We start from the raw sequence: 17517 nt of genomic DNA, 5'->3' as shown, positions 1-17517 counted from the left end.
AACCTATTAACTTTCAGTCAGCCCTGTAAAAACTGTAGGGATAGGTGGCACCACATTCTTTTCTTTGAGATGCAGATGCTGAGATTAGAAAATTTACTAGCGCTACTTCTGTTCAAGAGTGACAATTCAGCTGTGTCCAACTCAGTCTCCTTACATAGCATGTCTGTTTGCTTTGCAAAGGAGATCAAAGCCCTACCTAAAGATTGTGTTTGCACACCTTAAATACCTGAAGCAGCTCTAATTCCAAGGTCACAGCACACAAGTAAAATTTTATGGGCCAATTAGAAAATCAGAGTGTAACATCGCTTGACCACAGCTGCCTCTGGGACAGACGTATCAACAAACTAGTTTACTTACAACTTCGCTACACAAGAAATAAGGGATCTTCACAGCAAGTACCAACATAAGAATTTCTCTAGTAGCCTGCTTAAAAAATTCATATCGAAATTGGTTATAAATCTATTATTTTTTTTCTTATATTTTCCCCTGTTTTTAAGCTATAAATAATATCTGGAAAAGCATTCATGTTCATTTTCTGAGGCAGATATTCCTGCTCCTTTGCACTTCCAAGAGCATGGTAGCTATGGTATCAGTACACAGTTTTAGTCTGTTTGCTGGGAACTTCAAAAACATTTGTCCCCAAGTACAAATATATTCAGGGTGACTCAACTGTGATTTTCCACAGTACTATTGAATTTACAAGTAAATTTGGAGGCTTGTGTAAATAGTTAATGAGCCTAAAATCTGAGGAGGAATAGAGGGGGATAGGTTGCATATTGCCTGGGACCAAACACGGTGCGTCTCAAATGTTGTTTGAACCACACAGCCAGTGGGAGTTGGGCCAGTGGTACTGGTAGCATATATCTGTCCAAGTAAACATCTTACTGTGTTTCCAAGTAGAGGGCTTACATAACTAATTGCAGAGCAGGCAAAGTGTGATGCTTATTGCAGCACTGTGTCATTCATCTTGACTTTAAAACATAGTTGAAAATAGCTTTCAGAGAAATTAGTTTTGCATTCTAGACACAAGTATTATGCTCATTTTAATTCACACAGTATTTATTTCTAATATATTTGCATAACATGTTTCTAGTTAAAACTCTCTGCTGCTGAGCACAGGTGTAGCAAGAAAAAAAAAAAACAGCCGGTAACCTCACTTCCAGGCATGCAGAGGAAAACGACTAGCTAGCTCTGACTATTAACCTTGAACAGGACCAGACTGCAAAATATCCAAGCATGGGCGTGTAAATATCTATAACAAACGTTCCAATTTTTCAATATATTGGAGCCAATCCTGGGTACAGGAAATACAAACACCATGCGGGGAACTCCCATCACATATTCTACCTGTCATTGCTCAGAAGAGTGGTGCAACAGTTCAGCCAAGACTGGCTGTTTAATGAAGAGCCATTTCCATCTTCTGTTATCCTCAGAGCAGCTTCCTATACCAGTAGCACATCTACTCACAGAATATAGGCACATCCATACCTTACTGACACTGGTTCGGTAGCTGTAGACAAGTAGTATACATTCAGTGTGGCTGTGAGAAGCAGTTAAGGCCATAGCTAAGTATAGCAGCCTTGAGGATCTCAGTGGCACACGTTGAAAAAGCCAAGCAGCATTTCCCTGCCATTTCCTCAGTATGCTCACCCGGCAGTGCTCCATCCTCAGTCAGGAAAGGTGGGAAATGAAAGAAGAAAAACATTAAAAGAATTAGAAGAAACATGTAAAAGAGTGATCTCATGCTGTAAGCAATCTCCAGATATCACAGAGTTACTTTCTTTCCATTTTGAGTATTTTTTGGTATTTAGGTATTTTGTCAAAAAAAAAAAAAAAGTGAGTCTGAAGATAGGAAACAGCTAAAACATGACAAACTTGTAAAAGCATGCTCAGCCTCCTGCTTCTTGATTGCAGAAGCCAGAACTTGAGAAAATAACACTTGTTTTCTTGCAAGGCTTGTGTTAAAGATGCAGAAAAATTGAGGTAATGTGAGATTCTTGTGGAAAATAAAATAAAGAAGGAACAGGACTCCCTGGTAAACAAGACTTTTTTACGTCTAGTAATGGTTAGGAGAGGAACTTACGCAAAGACAATGAACATTTATTCCAAGCTGCACTATGTTCCTCAAATGCATGTATCCCTCTGTGGGCCGTCTGCATGTCCCAACAGTTCCCTTACTCTCAAGCCTTGCTACAGATGCTGGCTTCTGTGCAGAAGGGTTAGAATCAGACACTCTGCTCCACCACAGCTCTGGCCACTTTTTTGGGAGGAGTCTGTAATAGAAATTTCAACTCACATTCACTTCTTTCCTCATCAGTACATCTGCACACTGTTTTCAAAATGCTAACTCCAAGGAGATGGACACTGTCATTGCAACTACCATCACTATTGATTGTGTGCAAAACTGCAGGTTGAGCTGACAGGAGCTTTCACTGTCATTTTGTGCTGAGGCTTTGCTTTGTTTGATGGCATTCCATGGTACAAAGAAGTAAGTCTACAGACCAAACTGGAACATAGCACAATTTTATAAATAGAGAGCATCTGACTCCTCCAAGGGAATCCTTGGTCTGGAACAGCCTCTCAGTTTTATCTTTACAGCCTTCATTCTTGGCTGAAAAAACCAAACAAATAATAATTAAAAAACAAAACAAAACAAAACAAAAGAAAAAAAAAACAAAGAAGAAAACCAACACAAAAGTAGAAAACTGAAGGAAGAACTAAAGAACCTGAAATAGTTCGGAGAAGGAAAACAGAATATTCTGTTTCTCAGCAGAGAGTAAAACCAGACAAGCAGGATTCCTCCATTATATACAGGTGTCAGGATGAAGTTTTGATGCAGTACATTGCGGACGTGACCTCAGGGTGGGAACTGCTGCAAGATTTGATGGGCAGCAACTGCTGACCCAGAGGTTGCTATGATTTTCCAGTGAACGACTGAAGAAGTTAGTGTTGATATGAAGAAGTGTGCCTGGCACAAGGCACTAATCACCCTTGGTGCAGCACAGCACTGGTCTTGATAAACTGTTTTGAGTATCTGCGCTAGCTCTCTCTGTGGCATAGATAGACAGGCTGAGAGAGTTGGGGCTGTTCAGCCTGCAGAAGAGAAGACTCTGGGGAGACCTTACAGTGGCCTTCCAGTACCTGAGGGGAACCTACAGGAAAGCTGGGGAGGGACTGTTTACAAGGGCACATAGTGATAGGACGAGGGCAATGGTTTTAAATTAGAAATAGGTAGATTTACATTGGTTATTAGGAAGAAGTTCTTTACCGTAAGGCTAGTAAAGCACTGGAACAGTTTGTCCAGAGAGGTGGTGGAGGCCCCATCTCTGGAGATATTCAAGATCAGGCTTGATGGGGCTCTGAGCAACATGATCCAGCTAAAGATGTCCCTGTCCACTGCAGGGGGGTTGGACTAGATGATTTTTGGGGGTCCCTTCCAGCCCAATGTATTCTATGATTCTATGATTCTTACACTGAAAGATGATGTCATGCACCTTTACAGAGATTCCTCTTACAAACAGATGAACTCCGGTGGAAGACAACCCATGGGGCTTTGCACTGGGTGTTTCATTTTTATAACTTGAACTACAGAAGTCTGCATTCTTCCCCGTTAGGGCACATGCCAGTCAAGCACTCATACATAGTGTCTTAGTTTTGAACAGTGCTCAGAATGGAATAACACAGACTATGGTGAATTTTATAAAAGTAAATATGGAAACAGGTATAACCCAAGCAACAATGAGTGCAGGACACCTGTGCTGGCCATGTCTCAAATCTGTGCTTAAGAAGCTGTCTTTAATCTTTAAGAACAGTTTTATACTGTAGAAGCTCCAGGTTTGGTCACTTGTTTGAGGCAGTGATGGCCACAACACAGGGAACTCCAGACATGGCTTTGGCAATCTAAGATGTTACTGGCTTTAGCCAGTAACAGACTACTTAATTCAGTCATGCAGCAGTTCTGTGAAGCAGGAGGTGTATGTAGGCCTCAGACAGGACATATTACTGTTTCACACTTAATTTATATGCTCATTAACTTTGTCTTTCAGTACCATACCAAAATTAAGTGAGACTGAGAAGATCACACCTTAATTTTGCCAGTGTACTTATGAAGACAGCAACATTCATAAGAAATATAGTTTGGACAGCTAAAGCCAGTGATTACCTAAAGTGTTATCCCAGCATGCACCCTAGATACCATAAAGAGGAAGCTACTTGTGATGGAAAGGGAGCATGCCTTAACTCAAATGTGATCGAGGACGAGTTCATGAAGATATTCTGGAGTTAGCAGTCATACTCCTGAAATCTTAAAACTAGCTTCTGATTTGACAGCAACATGCACGTTTCTTGAGCAGATTTACTCCACTTAATATTCTGAACAAGATTTTCATAAATCAATGATCAGGCATCATTAACTTTCACTTTAAGTATATGAACAGCTTCAGTGATATTTATAATTATTTGATTTCTCTTCAGGCCAATCACTTTGTGAAATAGCAAAATGTGTTTGTGTATCAAACAACTTGAACATATGTGTTCTTCCAAACTGAAAATCTTTGTTAACAAATGAAACAAGCCAACAACCAAATCAAAGTAGTACATAGGATGAACACTACCAACAAAGTGTGAGGTCACATAAATAAGATTTGTTTTGCTATAGGATCATCAGTAGAAGCATGGTTTCCCTCAATGTTACAGCAAAGCAAGTTTTAAGAAGTCTTAACAGAATGCATGGCAGTTTTAACTATATTCAGCAATGCACATTATCTTCAAAACATACAGCTTGATATTTAGAGTCTTTATGTAAACAACATGAAATTTAAGAATCTCTTACAAGACTGATCTGATGTTGCTTTTTTCAAAGGACGATTTTTCACTGATGTATTTGTTTACTGATAATGCAAACAGTAAGCAATGAATTTGTGACACAAAGCTCTGAACAAACATAGCAAGTAAGGTACCTATATGAGTTTATATGCACCCACAACTTGAGTAGTTTTTGTCTCTTAGATTAGAGCAAAATAAGAAAATAAGAAGGTTTTTTTTGGGGTTGAAGTATTCTATCACAGGTGAGTCGTCCAGCATCCAGCAAAGCCTGAGGCCTCTCCTGTTCAAAAAAGAGGGTGTACAGGGAATGAAAAGGAGAGTCACCAGCTTAATCTAACTGCCTATTAGTGCAACTTTCATGCATTTACTGTCTTAGTGACCTTAACCTCTGACTGAAGTTTGTCAACACATTCAAAATTTATTTGCGTAGACAAAAGCTGTGATCACATATTCTTCACATTTTAAAACAGCCCATTGCTGTTGGAAAAAGACAAACTAATAGTTTTGCACTGGAAAACAATGTCACAAATAGGTATGATGCAGAGAGGAAAGAGAATTGTAGGGCCCATTTTCTTATTTAATTAGGAGTGTGCAAATATTAATAGCAAAGTTTTCTTCAGTTTTCCATTTCCTTCTGCAGGTATCTGACGTCATGACAGCATTCACAAAGGTTGTCCCTCTTTTCCTCCTATTCTTTTGGCACCAGGCCTTCATTGCCTTAAACTGAGGCAATTAAAACATTCTTTTCAGCCTGGATGCTACCTGTCCTCCTCAACATAGGCCCAGGAAAAGACTAAGTAAGCGTGTATGGAAAAATCTAAGCTACAAGACAAAAGCAGCAGTGCATCATTTCCAATCTGATAAATTCTAAAGGTTCTGTTCACCCAGTTTCACACAGTTTTAATACCTGGCAATCTGAAAGCAAGTGCTAGAGCTAAACAAGCTGCAGCAGGTGGTCAAATACATTTTTTGCTCCCTTTATCCAGCAGAAACTTTCATTATGCATCTATGGCAGATAGATAGATGATGCATCTACCTATCTGAGAAAATAATCTTCTTACCAGCTTCTACTTAAGATTAAATCACACTATGCTAAATAGCCTGATTATGTCTAAGCATTACAGATTTGAAACTTTATTTTTCAGTGTTTCCTGGATATTCTTTATTTACTATAGAAGGAACAATTCAGAGCTTGTCTGAACTTTTCATACACAGAACTGCAAAATATTTCTGAGAAGTTTCAGAATACTGAATTTTCCTAAGACAAGACTTAAAGCATTTGTGCCTCTTTCCAAAGTTTGCTACTTATTTTTCATTTCATAACGAGGTTTTCAAAATCCTAAGGTGCTTTATTTAAATTAGTCTTTAATAAGATGAATTTTTCCCTCCTGATGGAATGGTCTAGCACCCTCACACAGGAATACAGTAGTATGTATTCTATATGTGTATAATATATATATGTACACATATATACATAGACACGAAACTATCATTTCACAGGAGCAGGAAAACAATGTTGTGCATAGTCAGCCTGGTTCTCAATGATTTGCCTTCATGCTTGTACAAATTTGCTACAAAAGGTCAGTATAGAATCATAGAATCGTAGAATCATTAGGTTGGAATAGACCTCTGAGATCATCAAGTCCAACTGTTGACCTGATACCACCATGCCCACTAAACTCTGTCTAAACATTTTTTTAACACCTCCAGGAATGGTGACTCCACTGCTTCCCTGGGCAGCCTGTTCCAATGTTTCACCAATCTTCTGGTAAAGAAATTTTTCCTAATGTCCAATCTAAACCTCCCCTTGCACAACTGGAGGCTGTTTTCTCTTGTCCTGTCACTTGTTACCTGGCAGAAGAGACCGACCCCCACCTCACTGCAACCTCCTTTCAGGTAGCTGTCGAGAGCAATAAGGTCTCCCCTCAGCCTCCTCTTCTCCAGGCTAAACAGCCCCAGTTCCCTCAGCCGCTCCTCACAAGACCTGTTCTCCAGACCCTTCACCAGCTTCGTTGCCCTTCTCTGTACCCTCTCCAGCACCTCAAAGCCCTTCTTGCAGTGAGGGGCCCAAAACTGCACACAGCATTTGAGGTGCGGCCTCACTAGTGCCCAGCACAGGGGCATGATCACCTCCCTACTCCTGGTGGCCACACTATTGCTGATACAGGCCAGGATGCTGTTGGCCTTCTTGGCCACCTGGGCACACTGCTGGCTCATGTTCAGCCGGCTCATGTCAACCAACACCCCCAGGTCCTTTCCCGCCGGGCAGCTTTCCAGCCACTCCTCCCCAAGCCCATAGCGGACCCGGCACTTAGCCTTGTTGAACCTCATATGCTACATTCACTTTACGTTTCTATACATGAAACACTGTTTAATTATACTAATTTCATAACTTCCCTTGTGTGGACTTAACAGGTGTTTTTAATTAGTTTTTCTTATTTCAACACATTCCTAATTATGTGGAATACACACAATCTGTCAAAAAGAGCACTCAAGCAGAAAACTGCACCAGCTTATCTGAATCTTATTCTAAAACTACTTTTAATTAAGCAAAGACAAATAGTATAAAGACCAGCCTTTACAGTGGTTGTAGCATTTTTATCTATGTCACATCATGTGTGACCTTCAAGAAAAAATGTCTTAAATCCAGTCAGCCACTAGGATTTGAAACACCATTTAGTATTTAACATAGTGTAACACCTTCGAATGTCTCATTAGTCTTAACATTTATTTTGATTTTTGAATTAATGTTTCCAGTGTAAGGAAATATAATCAGCAATCTTTGTAGATATTGCAGTCCTTGAAGAGAACTTAAAAATTCAACGTACCCCAGATAGGCTGCCCAACAAACTATGTAAGTCCAGGACAAAGCTGATCTAAAGCAGTTACTAGGTAGGAAAAACCAGTTTGATTTCGTGCTCTAAACTCATGGCAAAACATGATGACATACATAAACTATTTATATCTAAACAATAGTAAGCAAATTCCTATTCAGTAAATGATCCTATTACATAGAATCAGTGGGACACTTCTAGGTACGGCTCTTTTTTTTTTTTTTAAACCTTTGATCTTTTTTTTTCAACCTTTGATCTTTTTTTTTCTCATTTATTCTCTTAATTATACATACATGTATAAATGCATAAATATGCATGCACTCATCTACTCCTTTCTTTAAAACTGCTGATATTAGCATAGCAAATCGTATTAAAAAATTACAGTTTTCAAGCTACGACTCTAGCCCGTACTATACATGCCCAGACATAATCAACGTGCAATACCCAGATTGCTCAGAGAAACAATGAAGAGGACATAAGAACTGACTATGTTCTACAGCCATACTGGACATCAAGTGATGAATGATGAAAAGATGAAACACGAATATTGTTATGTAAGCTCAATTACAAATGGCATGGGCAGCTATGATTTTACATAAGGCTAGGAAATCACCAACCAAGTATTGAAAACAAACTGTAATTTATTCAGTATTTTATGCCATAAAGGAGCACATCTATGTTTGATTTAGAAACCTACTTGTGTATCACTGTCTTTTTACTGCATTCTGTGTCATGCAGATTGCATAAAATAAGGAAGGAGTGTAATAAATACATTCACTCACACCTAGTGAGTTTTTTAGCAGCAGCTAAAAAACAGTAATCCCTGAACAAGGGAACAATAGTAGCAATCTTCTGCAAGGCCCATTTTCTCTAAGTTTTCTGATGAGGTGGGGGAAGATGAAAAGCGTAAAATGCAGTTTGATGGAGCAAATTTTCTCCAAGAAACTACAAATCAGATGCTGGCACTGGAACTTAGATCTTACAAAGGAATAAACTTGAAATGACACTGCAGAAACAACACATGTGGAAGAATGGCAAAGCAATATGATAGAGAAATTAAGGGACTGATCTAGGAATTTAATACCTGAATGAAAGAGGTAGAGGCTGAAGATTCAGAGTGTTTTGAATTTCTTAAAAGGTTTGCATATAAACTCTAAAACTCTTCCATGTAAGCAAAATACATTAATGTATTTTACTACTGCTTAGGTCTGTTTAAGTCTCATATTACTCACAAACAGTGATTTAATTTCAGATGCCCTAAGAAGTTCCCAGAAGCTTCCCCACTGAGCTGGGGGAGTTGCTCCATTCATTCCCCTCTAACCTTCATGGGCAGCTCTAAAGCTATTAGCAATGCTGAAGCAGCAGGACCCATAATGCTGGGCTTCTCCACATAAGCGTGCTTTGCAAAAGCGGTGCCCCCCGCCCAGCCCACTGGGTTTGGCACAAGCATCACAATGCTAAACTGTCACATATTATTCAGATCACACAGGTCTATCACACAGGACCAAACAGGCAGCCTGATGGCAGTGACATTATCAATCTAGAGCCTTTTTGTTTAGACCTCCCATAAGCTTTGACAGGAACAAAAAGAGTCACAACGGAAAATGTATCCTCAGCAACAGCAGATTTTTCCTTTAAAAGAGGCATGTTGAGATGAACTACCACATTCCCCATCAGCATTTGATCTAATGTTTTAGATAAACCAAAGAAAAGGCAAGGGTATGTTTGCTGTGAGGCTGCAGGTAGTTTCATTGCAGGTGCTTAAAAGACCCTGGCATTAGATGTAAAGTGAAAATTAAAGTAAAAAAAATTCCTCTTCACCTGATCCTTCAGGATGAGCTGCTCTCAACATGGATGATATAGCAGTATTCATCAAAGTGCCAGCTTCTCTAGGAGGAAGGAAATCCCCTTACCTCTGCTTTCACAGGGAAGTTTTAATAGAGTGCCCAGAGCCACAGACGCTGCTCCTACCTGGCATGTAAAATACATGTCTTAAAGTTAACAGTTGGCTTTTTTGAGATCTGCAGTTTTGAGATCAGACTGTTTCCCAGTGGTAGCACAGCAGCTACACAATGGACATGCAAATACATGCCAGCAATTTTGAACAGTGGGCTTGTACAATATCTTCAATTTTTATTAAAAGTTTGGGAGGTAAGCAGGTTGTGATCTGTCAGTGATTCAAGTGTGAAGTTTGTCTTTCTGGACAAAGTGTCTATTTCATTATTAACTGCAATTCCAGGAATACCCTTCCAGGCCTGTCTCTTATGGCCAAAGAGCCAACTGCTGCATTGTTATAACTATTCATATTTAGTAGCCAGTAGGGCTGCCTGGGAAGTAGACAAGTGCAGATTTTCATAGAAGTACTGAAATAGGTGTTCACTTTATCATAACATCAAAATATAGTGTTGTCTTGCTAATATCTTACTCTAGCATCAGTCTACTTTGCAAGGTAGATTAGGCAATGGTAAAAAAAACAAACGAGAAAGACTGATCCCAAAGTCTCAGGCTCAGGATAGCCAGTCTTTCTACTTCGACTTTACTGATATTTATATAAATAAAGTCATAAATCCTGTGAGATTTAAGTGTAGGTAAATGAAATGCTCTGATGTTAAACAATCGTTATTTCTAATTGTAGACTTGTGTACTCCCTCAAATATGCAGAAATCCGGCTTATTATAATGCCACAAAATAAGATCGATTACATTACACTTTAATTTGGAAAATTTCAGTAAGCAGAAGACTTAAACCCTAAGGCAATTCAGGTACTTAAATGCTATATATTTATTTGCTATAGGAAGCGTAAAGAATGAGTCATCTGGGCTGATATTTTCCTCCATAGACAAGTTTATACTTCAGTGTGAGCACGTCTCTGATTGAAAGTGTCAAAAGAAAATATATTCTGTTACAATCTATTGTTAAATTCTAACTAACTAATCCACCTAATGCATCCTAATGCCAAAAAACAGATGTAGAAACAAAGCATTTTTACTTGTTTAGGTTGATATTGTGTATCCTACTTCATAAAAGGTAGAACTCAGTAGAAAACTACATTTAGTTAGTTATAATAAAGGAACTTACACAAAGAGGTTTTCTAGAGTTATATTCTATAGTTGGTGGTTGCTAAATAGACTCAAATTTGAAAGCCCTTGGCACAGAGGAGTTTAACTGGTTCTAAACGGAGTAAGCAGTCATATCAGATGTATGGTAGACAAGGAAGTTATTTTTCACTCCACAGCTCATAGATACCAGGAACCTTTTTACCTTAGAAAATTTAACATTGCACATTTGAGTGCAGTTGAAATGTTTTTGAACATAATTGTAAAGGGAGGCAGGACCAAAACTTTTACCACAGGTACTGTGTAATTCTATACCTGTACTTCCATTACAATTTGTGAACAACATATGCAGACCTGAACATCAGCTGAGTATGTCTATACTTGCACTAAACAAGTTGATTACTTTTCTGCTCCAGCTGTTGACAATACCCTGGAGGATACAGAGCAGAAGATTTAATAAACATAGGCAAGTTGTTGCAAACCATGTTTTCATTATCACGCTCTATACCACAAGACTACACTTTTGCTTTGAATTATTTGTCCCCTATTAGTTTATTTTCTCTGTGCAGTAATACAGCAGTGTATCCCTATTGTCTTTGAAATATTGCATGTTTCTTAGACTTTCGTTTGTGAACAGAAACCTTAAAACTAAGTACAAAACAAGATGGACACTTTTTTCCCACAAAATTTCCATGTGTTTGGAGTTCTTAGTTCCTCCCTCACCTTTGAGAGACATAATACAGGCTAAGAGAAACCACAGGCACCAGGAAAACAAATTTATCTGGTGAAAACAAAGCTTTCATCTTGTAATCTCCATGTGCAGTATATCTTGCTTTGCTAGTTTTCAGTTACAATTAATGTTAATACCTGCTTTTATTGTTTTTCTCATTCCTTTAAGGACATATCCTAGAGAAGAAAGACAGGTTCATTTCAGCATTCATTTCTGTGCTGACAGGACTCAACCAGACTCTTCATCACTTATGCAGAATCACTTGGGGGAGGGAAGTTACAGGACAGGACCAGAAATCAGGTATATAGAACTTCATGTATTGCTTTTCACCTGTGGTAAGAAGGCAGAAAAACCTGAGTGCAGTTATTGTTTGCTGGAATTTTGCAACCTAAACTAGCAAAACCCAACTAGATTTTGCTGCTTATGAGATTTATCTAACTTCCCATAATACAACTGGCACATTCCTTCCAAATGTAAATTTTTGAGAAGTATTGAGAGCTTTTGTGCCCAGTAATGTTTTAAGATCTCTTTGCTTGCAGATCCATCAGGGTGGCTGCTGTTACACTCACTGCCCCCTCCAATGAGCTCCCACACATGAGGGAGAACAGAAAATAATTGGTTTGGGTGGATGTCTAAACATCAACACAAGTATTTTTCATGTGGTTTTCTTCTTCAGTGCTGGTGATCTTGATTAAATAACTTTCTGGTAACATCAGATCTCAAGTACAGGCACAGATGTAGCCAGTGTATATTATTGCCTAAGTGGCTAGAAATAAGCAAAAGCTAAAAATATTTCACTAAAAGCAGGTAAAAATAAATAATGAGAACTGAAATAAAAGAGCAGCAAAGGATATTTCAATTACATAGGCAAGACCAGGCATGGTAATATCATTTGGACAAGGGCAGTTTTGAAAAGATTGATAACTTATATATGTTGGCTAATCTGAATTAAGTATGCCAACAGTTCATCAGGTTATGAAAGTCAACCACATCGCTTAAAAAATATTCTCAGATAATTAATAATTTTTATTCTTTTAGTTTTCCCTAGGTATTTTCAATCCATTCAAGAAGCATTTGTCCTTTCTAGGTCTTGAATTTAGATTACGTAAACAGTACATCTAATTCAGTAACACCTTCCATTTCTATCTGTATAATGATACTTAATGACAGGTTTCTATTGCATTTCACTGCTGTGTAGAAGTGCTGGTATACATACAGTCTGATAATGTTAGAAAGTATCAGGACATCACTAATCCAGGATAGTGTCAGGTGTCCACTTCAGTCTGCATTTGAAGGTAGAAACTTAATATATTGTCTTGCTTAAAAAAAAAAAAAAAAAAAAAAAATTGACTGGGACATGACTGAAACCATTCACAAGGGTTAAATGAAGACCTAGAGACCCTGCTGTAATCTCAAATATTTCCAGTTAGCTTGCTGTCCCTCATTATTTGCCTAAGCTTTTCAAAGCTATTGATTTTCAAAACATTTTTTCTTAAATAGCTATTTCCTGCATTGATTTTCCAGTTGTAGTTCCCATCGCCTTTCTGCAGTATCAGCCTTCAGTTTCACCTCTGTTTCTTCTCTTGTTCGGAATTTTTTATTGTGCTTATAAAGATGTTTTATGTGGTTGATGTTCTTGATTATTTATAACCTAAATATAATGTAATCTAGAACTGAATAATATCAACTTCAATTTCTACCTTACTAATTAAAATATCAGTTGAGCTATCAACACAAAACCTTTACAGAAGTGCTTTGTTTTGACTCCAGTGAAACTCCTCCCACGAATCAAATGTTCAATCTTAAGTAAAATAAAGACATGGAGGGACCTACTCCACCATCAGGTAGTCTGTCAGCAGGACAGAAGCCTGTTTTCCAAGTCACTGAGTGGAACAGGCACAAGAAACATCTCAGGAGTATGTCCCACCCACCAGACTATTGGGTATTATAGAAAAGCCATCTTAATCTGTTGGCATTACTCCACTTGGGATAATAATTAAATATTCACTGAGCCAAAGAGAAGGAGACAAGGACTTTCAGGCTCAGTGGTTAGGGCACTGAGGTGGGAACAAGAGATTCCAGTCTCTGCTTCACTGATTATTTAATTATTTCTAAAGCAGAACAACTCCAAAAATAAGATTAAAAAAGACCATCTCAGGAATAGACAACAACCTGCAGATCATCACATGTGGAAACCCAGATTTAAGTCCCTGTCTCTTATCAGACAGGGTAAGAATTCAAAGCTCAGCCTTTTAGAGTACTCTAAACACTGGGTAGTTGAGTAGAACAAACCAAAACATCACCATGTCCCCAAAACCTCAGCCTTCTTACGCGTGACACCTCATAGGAAGGGTCTAGGATTTGGGAGTGCTTAGCTGGATGGATTTGCAGCTGCAAAAGATAGTGAGAGCATTAGCATTTCATCACAGTTTTGGTGTGGGCTAGTAGCTCCAGCTAGCAATTTGTGTGGTTAGAAATCCGCTTTTCAGCAGAAAATTTGGGGCTGAACACTTAGTCAGCAGAACCAAGTGTGGACAGCCCTGCTTAAACTTCACCACACTGAGTCAGTGAGGTGCAGAGCATAATGGCATAAGAAGAAATTGCATTTTGTTGTCATTTTATCTTTTGTTATTTGGTATCATCATGAGTAAATGCGAGGGTTTATTTCAATTTTTAAGTAAACAAAAGACTTGCATAAGACCTTAATCTTATACAGTTTGGCTTCCAGGTTGGTCAGATAAATATTTAAGTGAGTTTACTCTGTTATTATATTAAATAAATCTCTATAATTGTTTAAAGTGGTTGATTTCATCTAAATACTTTGTCTTCTTATCCCTCCCATCAAAACATGTGAAAAGATTAAAGCATTTGATTTTTCTGTTCTGAAGAATAAGTTTAGAAAAGTTTAAATCAGCTGTTGGACTTGAATCAGCTGGCCTTTAAAGGCTCACAAAAAATGAAGTCACAGCGTTTCATAAAAGAGAGTAAAAAATACAAACAGAATTTGTCTGTCTTTTTTCTTCTTTCCTTTACAAAAGACAAATTTTACAGATTTTCTTTAAAAAGCACCACAGATAAAGACAAGTTTCTCACCCTGTCAGTAGAAAAATAAGGATGTTATTTCCACCAATGCCAATACCCATGTCATGGCTATGGCAAGAATCTGCTGTTCAATCTGGACATTCTTTTCAACACTTGCTCCGTTGGACATAGACACTGTAAAAACAGGGGTTCCTTATCTGCAGGAGCTGCACATTGTACTAACAGTGCTAGAAGGATGATTATGACTACAGCCTTAGTGATTAGGGGTTCTGTGTTCCTGGCAAGGCCACGTATTTTCTGCATGTGCTTGACTAAATCATCAAGCTTCAGTGAGGGAGATTTTTTTCTTAAGTTTTTCAGAACTTTATCGTATAGTTTGACACCTAATACCTTTAAATAACTCACACATGTTTCTTCATTGCCTGCAGTGCTAAGTGGGGATAATGCCATCTTTTCCCCATAGAGCGGTGTGAAGTTCAAGTCATTAGCATATGTAAAATGCTCTGAAAAGCTCATCTTGAAACCTGTGGAGACCAATAAAGCACCCTTGCAGTCTCTCCAGAAAACGAATATTTAAAGAATGACCAATATTTTTTTTTTAATCTTTGACAAAACTAAAAAATACCTCTTCATTCTATGTGTAACGTCAGAACAGTATCTTAATATGATATTCAGTTTCTTTGCCACGTATACTGGAAACATTCATACTGATTCATTGAGGAAAAAGAAAGTTTGGGAGAGGCATTTTGGAAAAAATGAAAAAAGTTACATACTGCTAAAACAGCGCCTATTTTTCAGAATACAAATATTTATATGCAGTAAAAATCTACACAATGCCTTCAAGTCTTTTTTTATTCTGTGAAACAATGAGACTTTATGAAAATAGATTTATGTCCACTCTTATTTTACCTAAATGCTTATACCAAACTAATGTAAATGTAATGTGAATTAATAAAATACTACACTACTTTTAGCTGGAGTAAAATCATAGAATCATAGAATGGGTTGGGTTGGAAGGGACCTCAAAGATCATCTAGTTCCAATTCCCCTGCCATGGGCAGGGACACCTTCAGCTACACCAAGTTGCTCACGGCTCCATCCAACCTGGTCTTGAACACTGCCAGGGATGCAACAGCCACAACTACCTTAGGCAACCTGTTCCAGTGTCTCCCATCCTCAGGGTGAAAAACTTGTTCCTTATATCTAGTCTAAACCTGCCCCCTCCCAGCTTCCAACCATTACCCCTCATCCTATCACTGAAGGTCCTCATAAAAAATCCCTCCCCAGGCTTCTCGTAGGCCCCCTTCAGGTACTGGAAAATCGCTGTGAGGTCTCCCCGGAGCCTTCTCTTTTCCAGGCTGAACAAGCCCAACTCTCTCAGCCTGTCCTTGTAGGAAAGGTGTTCCAACCCCCTGACCAACTCGGTAGCCCTCCTCTGGACTCTCTCCAGCAGCTCCATGTCTTTCTTGTGTTGGGGGCTGCAGAGCTGGATGCAGTATTCCAGGTGGGGTCTCACCAGGGTAGAGCAGAGGGGAAGAATCCCCTCCCTCCACCTGCTGGTCACAAGTCTCATGATGCAGCCCAGGATATGGTTGGCTTTTTGAGCTGCAAGCGCACACTGTTGGCTCATGTTCATCCTATCATCCACCAGCACCCCTAAGTCCTTCTCCCCAGGACTGTTTTCAATCCACTCATTGCCCGATCTGTATCTGTGCTTGGGATTGCCTCGACCCAGGTGCAGGCCCTTGCACTTAGCCTTGTTAAACTTCATGAATGTGGCCTGGGCCCACCTCTCCAGCCTGTCAAGGTCCTTCTGGATGGCCTCCCTTCCCTTCAGCGTGTTGACCTCGCCACATAACTTGGTGTCATCAGAAAAATTGCTGAGAGTGCAGTTGATGATTGAATATTGTGCCTAGCTAAGTCTCAGAATAAATAAATAAGTTTAGACTATTGCTATCATAGTGCTAGGGTTTAGCTCAAGTGATGTGTAGATTTTGTATCACAGCATACTTAAACAAATGTGTCACCTGCTTCTTTGTGAAAATACGAGAGAATCTAATTCCTGAACTGTAATAGAAGGAAACGCATCGTCTCAGTGTTATGGCTTTAGTATGTAAGGGCTTTAAATGATTAATTTAGTAATTGATGTTCTAAGCAAGTTAAGGATATTAGTATTCTATTGCATATCTACTTTAGGTATAGTCAAAATGTGTGAATCTAAAGAAATTTCTAATCTGATGACTCCACAACCATATTAAAATGTATGCTAAAATAGTAACCTTCGCTATACATAGTTGTAATCATGGTTGTGAAATTTTTCACTTGCATCTTAAGGGCATCATATGCTCAGTGTTTTTTTAATCTGGGAATACAGCAGTATGTTGAGGTAGGTTGATCCTGGCTGGATGCCAATTGCCCACCAAAGTCTCCCTAATACTTCCCCTCCTCAGCTGGACAGGAGAGAGAAAATATAACAAAAGACTCATGGGTTGAGATAAGTACAGGGAGAGATCACTCAGCAATTACTGTCATGAGCAAAACAGACTTATATGTTATAAGTAAATTAGATCAATTTATTACCAATCAAATCAGAGAAGGATAATGAGAAGCCAAATCAAATCTTAAAAACATCTTCCCTCATTCCTCCCTGTTTCTCGGGCTCAGCTTCATTCACGAATTCTCTATCTCCACCATGCCAGTGGCACAAGGGGATGGGGAATTGAGGTTGTGGTCAGTTCATTACTTGTTTTGTCTGCCACTCCTTCCTCCTCAGGGGAAGGATTCCTCACACTCTTTCTCTGCTCCAGCATGGGGTCCCTCCCATGGGAGACAGTCCTCCATGAACTTCTGCAACATGGGTCCTTCCCATGGGCTACAGTTCTTCATGAACTGCTCCAGTGTGGGTCACTTTCACGGGATGCAGTCCTTCATGAACAGACTGCTCCAGCGTGGGTCCCCCACAGGATACAAGTCTTGAGAGCAAACCTGCTCCAGCGTGGGCTCCTCTCTCTGTGGGGCCACAGGTTCTACC

Source organism: Leptosomus discolor, chromosome Z (assembly GCF_034619465.1).
Source record: "Leptosomus discolor isolate bLepDis1 chromosome Z, bLepDis1.hap2, whole genome shotgun sequence".
Classification (NCBI taxonomy): domain Eukaryota; kingdom Metazoa; phylum Chordata; class Aves; order Leptosomiformes; family Leptosomidae; genus Leptosomus; species Leptosomus discolor.
The sequence above is the reverse complement of the archived record's forward strand: the minus strand, read 5'-3'. Positions refer to the sequence as shown.